General features: G+C 39.3%; 1 long non-coding RNA gene across 1 annotated transcript in view; it reads left to right on the top strand.

Annotated features, from left to right (window-relative positions):
• The window catches only part of LOC111923632 (uncharacterized), a 135,566-nt gene extending 129,768 nt beyond the window's left edge, over nt 1–5,798 (top strand). The window contains exon 6 of the long non-coding RNA XR_015275195.1: nt 1,086–5,798. This is a non-coding gene — a long non-coding RNA (uncharacterized LOC111923632). The remainder of the gene's footprint in view (nt 1–1,085) is intronic.
• Nucleotides 5,799–6,059: the final 261 nt, after the last annotated feature.

The following is a 6,059-nucleotide window of genomic DNA, read 5'->3' on the forward strand; positions in this document are numbered from 1 at the left end:
CTGTCCAGAACTCTGAGTCCTTGTTTCTCCATTCAGTCTTTTCACTTATTAGCAGTTTTTGGCTCGATTGTGCAGGTTTTATTCAAGTAGATTTCCCTTTCAGTCTCAAATTAGCGAGAGTTTTGCCTAAGTAATGGCTGAAGTATTTGGTTCTTCAAGCTGTTATTTCAGTATTGTAAAGCCATTACTCATCAGTAGTTAATTTGTGTGTGTACTTGATGTGCCCCACCCGAATTAAAAAAAGGACATTGCAAGAAACCGTAAGACAAAGCTTGGAGCACTGTCCATGAGCAGTGCTTTCTAAGAAATAATTTTCACTGATTAACAAAGTAAGATTTAGTTAATTTCTAATGTTTATAAAAGTTGTACTGTCAGTCAAAGGAATTGTGCTTAATTGAGCAAAAATGGGGTTGTTTTGGGTTTTTTTAGTGGTTTCACAGTGTCGAAAAATTCAAGAAGTACTTCAAATTCTGAACAGGTATATTCAAACTTTTTCTGTGATAAAAGGTATAAATGCTGAAGACATCTGAAGTGACTTTTGGTGGGTTTCTACAAAAATCAGAACATTTTTGAACTCTTTATCTCAGTGATGCGAAGGAAGTTTTCCTTTGCTTTGCTCTTGGATGTCTACATTTCTGCTGCCCTTAGCAAGTGAAGTTCTCCTCATGACTGTGTCCTTTGCTGAACTTTTCAACTCTGCCACTGGCATCAAAATACGTTTTAGATTTTCCTCTGACTCTCTGCTAGCAAATATCCTTCTATGCTCACCTATATCATGGAGGTGAATATCTCTCCATGGGTTGCATTAGACTCATTGCAGAGTCTCTCTGATTTAGAATGCATTTTTACTTTTACTTTTTTATTTTATGATGACTTTGGCTTTTTTTTTCTTCCCATTTTCCCAACTTTTTTTGTAGCTGTGTTCATTTACCTTAAACCTGAGTTAACTCTCCTCTACCTTATCTGTACGTGTTTTAGAAATAAAAATAAAGCCCTGTGATGTTACACGTGCTGTGTGATTGGCAAGAACATTCTTGCAACCTGTATTTTTTTGAAAAACAGCTGAAGAATATTTTTTATTTTAGATTCATGTTCTTCAAGAGAAGTGAATCTGCATTCTGGCTCAGAAGCTCATTTCTAGGAGCAGAGACTTTATGTTTACTCACTTATTTTCATTGTTTGGTGCCATCTGGAGATGACTTATTTTGTGGGAAATGAAAACGAAACAAACTTTGCATTGACAGAGGACTCCAGGAACTTCGATTGCGATCCAAAATATTTTGATAGCTAATAAAAGCAGACAACGTGCCATTTCTTGATGATATCTCTCCTCCTCACACATTTTTTTCAGAGCTAATCCAGTGCTCTGAGAAAGGGTTCTTGTGTGTGATAAAAGGAGTCCTTCATTGTCACAAGCCTTCGCATACTGCTCTGGTACACGTGCCCCTGAAACACATTTCATGCCTCATCTGTTACCTAAATGAGATGTGAAAGCAGTTCACACCTCGTTTACATTTGTGCAGTTTTACGGAACAGCATAGATGCAGTTCCACTGAAAGTAACGAAATGAGGTCACCAACCCCCTTCTCTCTCCTTGTATTGCATCCACACGGCCTGATCCTTTCAGTTCACTAAACTGGAAATGAATCTATTTCTCTGAAGAAAGTTACTGCAAAAAGCCAGCATCCTCCAGCGTGCGGCAGTCATTGGCATTTTACAGAGATGTAAGCTGTCCACGCCGAAAATAAAAATGTAAGCTATGCATTTACATGAGATATCTGAACCCAGAGTGATTTCTCCTGCACTGAGCAGAATATAATCAAGGTGAATAAACAGGAAAATTGACTAAACTGATGTGGGAATAACACCACAAAAAAGGCAATAAGAAATCCATGCACCTCTGCTACCCTCTCCTTGGCTGAGTTTGCAGCAGAAAACTGCCAGGAGTGTCTCCAAGGTGTCGAGGGCAGCTGAAAGTCGGGACAGTTCCATGACTTTGGAAATTCTAGGTGTTAGTCCAGATCAGTCTCTGGAGAACTGCAGGGATTTTACCTCAAACAACTGTGTCCTTGCTGCCTTATATTTTGAACCAGCAGAGAAAAGTACAAAATCCTTCCTTTAAAAAAAATTGTAATTTTTGAACTTTTTTGTAAACAGCTGTGCAACAGAGAACAGCGAAGGTCTAATAATGTAGTGGCACAAATTCACCCACTTCTGTTCTTTCATCAGCTGAGCTCCCAGTGTTGAAAACAGTGGAAATATAAAGCTTACCAGGTGCCATCTCTGTTTGTCATGCAGTTTCAGAAGACACAAACTGAAAATACTAACTTTCTTTGCAAGGAAATCCTTGTTTTTCTTCTAGTGCTCTATGTTTTTTATGTGATCAAGATGCATTGGCTGGACCTCAACTCATCTGACTCTGAGAGTATGAAATAACCATTTACATCTGAGCAGTCAGCCTTGACTGCCTCTGTGAATGGAAAGAGACCATATTTCAATATCATATTTTTTTTCATAGGAGAATATGGATCATGGTATAAAGCATTATAAGAGGCTAGAGCCCTTTACTTTCAGCATCTACAAAGGAAATCTAAGTTGCTTGTGTGTGTACTTATGTTAGGCAAGATGAATACCTCTCCTTTACCTTCTAAAGTAAGGAAGACATTAGGATAAAGGAGAAAATTCTCATATTTTCCTGAGATGAGGCCATACACACCTTTTCACTGTCCTGCACCAGAGATGCTAATGGTTATAATTTCATTTGATATCTATAGGAAAGGCAAGGATGCCAGTGCATAAACAAAGAAGCAAACAAACCAAAGCTGTTTTGGCTCCCACCTTGTGACAGCAGAAATATTATTGGCCAAGTGGAAAAAAAGAATCTTTTGAGGAAGAAGTGCAATTTCCAAGCCTTATAAGAGGAATCACAAGCATTAAGAATGAATGAACTGGAGAATATAAAATACTGGTTGTGTTTGCAAAAGTAACGAGAAAGAATGTAGTGGACCTGGTGGAGAAATGTGAAAATATGCTGAAATGCTTGTTTTACAAGGCTCTGGGCTTAAATCACTGTATGAGCATGAAGATTTAATGAGTAGATTTCTTTTAATGGCTGTCTCTGGCTCAGTTCTGTCTGGTGCTGTGGCCCCTCAGGCACCACTGGAGGAGGTGCTTGGAGTGATTCACAGGACCCCTCTCGTTGTGCTCAGGAGTAATGAAACAGGGAAAATTGTTTGGTTTGCTCCTTTGTACAAACATATCTAGAAACAGTGTTAATGCTTTTCTCTCTCTCTGCTCAACCTTTCATGTTTTTCTGTTATTATGTGCCTATTTTCTCTGCAGCTTTCAGGCAGGGCCAGTCTGTGAAGTGTCTGTCCTGTGCTACAAGGCACTTGCATACGTGGATTAACAAACCTCAAAGCCGACTTGAAGTACTTTTCTCTTGTGTGGGCAAGTGTTTTGGCTGCTTCACTGGGGAGCAGCACCATGCTGACTACACTCCTGACAAAATACCCTCCCCTTATTTTGCAGCTTGCCACACCATTGTGAGGTTCAGGAAAATCCCAGCCCAGTGCTTTTTCTGGCCACTGTAATGCTGAAAGTGTCAGCTGTATATTTTGTTTCCCATTTTTGTTGTATTTCGCTTTGCTTTCACTTTGTTCTGGCTGCAACATGTTGGAGGATTTAAGCCATGATTCCACCCTCGCTTTTGCTCTGCAAAGAAACCTTCCTGGGAGGTACCCTGGGAACACGATGCTCCTTCAATTCGTAGCTGGAAACACTGAAAAGAGGAAGCAGTATACTCATTGATGAAGAAAAATGTCTCCAAGGCTAAATTACTGTGTGTGGATGGACTGGAAATATTTACAGCGAATCCTGGTGGATCTGAAGAATTAGGTGCAGTGCCTAATTTTACAGTGAGAAATTTGACTAACTTTAAAAGTACTAAGGAGATTTATTCACACACTCCTGGAAATCCTGTATTTGAAGTTGTTTCAGGTCAGTGTAAATGGGGCAAGCAGTTAAATGGGGCAAGTGACATATTCCCTGGCTTGGTGCCAAAGTCATACCAGTGATCTAAATCGTAAAGCTCAATGTTATGAAAGAGCTTCACAAAGCATATTCTTCAGGTTAGTATAAAGGTCAGAAGTAAGTATCCTTGAAGGGTTCATGTTGATCTGTGGTAAAAAGTTTCATGGCTTTAGCTCTGCAGTTTCCAGTGCTGACCTCAAATCTCTCAGACCTCTGTACCAGTTGCTTGCAAGTGTAGGAGGGTTTATACAGAAACTCTCCATACTCTGAGCTTTTGAACAATAAAAATAATCAGATTTGAGATTTAGTCATATCTGCTGAAAAAAACCCAAATGAAGGCCTCTTGGAGCAGTCTTGGACCACCACATCTCTATCTAAGGCTAGGCTGATGCTACTACAAATGCTAAACTAGCAGCTTCTGTGGAGCAGAAGAGAGGGGGAAAGGGGAAAGGAATGGTAAGGGGAAAAATATGGAAGAGAACTTCTACTAAATGGATAACAGGATAAATGAAGAAAGGGAGATGTAAAAAATTTGGAAAGGATAAGGGGAAACTCTGTTGCCTAGCTAAAGCCAAATCATTCTGATTTTGCATGGCAGAGAACCACTTCTCTAGAATAATGGCGTTTTTTGTGCAAACTTCAGCATTGGAAAGATGTGTTGTTTCTCAAATGGCTAAAACTGCAGTAAGACCCTTATGTACATACAGACTTCTGTGAAGAACATTACATCTGATGTGACACAGAAGACTCCTGACCTCTAACTTACCTGCCTAGTATTCAGTTTCTCCTGCTTAAATTAGCCTTTTCAAAGAAACTATTGGGTAATTGATTTGGGAATGTTTTCCTGTTCTGTAAAATATTAAAGGCATATGGTAGTGCTGCTAGAAAATGCCACCTAGGTTCCATTTATATTCTACCCTAACACAGGGGCAGAAGTTACTGCTACCTAGGAAGAAGGGAGAAAACTTGTAAATGCATGGATATTTACAAAATTTGGATTCTTTTTCAACCTATCTGGAACTTCATGATCTCACTCTAAGGGTTATGGAGTGAAAAGCTAATGAAAGTCAGGGGCCTGAAGAAATATTTTGGTTTTTTCCATCTGTCCATTTCTCAGCAACTGTGTCTTGTGTAGGCAGATCCCCAACTAAATTGTGAAATGTTGCATCCATTATCGCGGCATTTACTGTTTAGACGAACATCTTAAGCTGCCAGAATATTCAACAGTGGAGCCCTTAGCGAAAATATAGTGTGCTCCATCAAGAACTTGGCTGTTCTTACATGTCAAGTGCTTTTCAGAAAGACAGTGCTTTATTTTTGGCTTTATTTAGAAGAACATGGAAGTGTCAACAATTTATTCACAGTGTGAGACAAACAGATATTAATAGAATTTTAATGAAGGCCTTTCAACAGGATTTGAAGGTTTTTTTTACTGAGTGATTTGTGTGTTCCTGTTAATACTGGGAGAGTGAAAAATGCAAGCGTCATAGGACAAGTATGGAAACAACTTGCCAGAGACAACAAGAAAGAAGAAAGTAAGGAGGCAGTTTCAGCTGGACAGTACCAGGGGCTCTGTCATCACTAAAGCCAAGGCAATTATTTCCAGATTTCCTTACAAATGGTCATGTAATGGAGAGAACAGACTTGGGGACACTTGAAATGCGTCTTCATGTATTACTCCAAGGCTTTCTTGTTTTGAGTTCATCTTAAGTGTCTTTTAAAAAATTTGTCAGTTCTGCCTTTTTTAATATATGTATTTCAAAACAGCTGCTTTCATTTTGTTAGTGAGAAAATCCTTGCTGTGAACTCTCTCATCTCTGACCTTGTATTTTGTTACTGTACTGTAATCTTTTTGCACTAACATTAGCGCTAATGCCAACTTTTTGAGGGCAGGGCATGATGTATCTATGGAAGGCAGCTTCCCAAAGACTTGATGTCCTTCCCTGACAAAAGACCCCTTCATTAGCATACAAGAACATAAAGGTTGGCTGTCACCAAGTGCATAGGACCAACCATCTGAATGCAAT

This window comes from Cyanistes caeruleus, chromosome 1 (genome assembly GCF_971803275.1).
Source record: "Cyanistes caeruleus chromosome 1, bCyaCae1.hap1.1, whole genome shotgun sequence".
In the NCBI taxonomy this organism is placed as follows: domain Eukaryota; kingdom Metazoa; phylum Chordata; class Aves; order Passeriformes; family Paridae; genus Cyanistes; species Cyanistes caeruleus.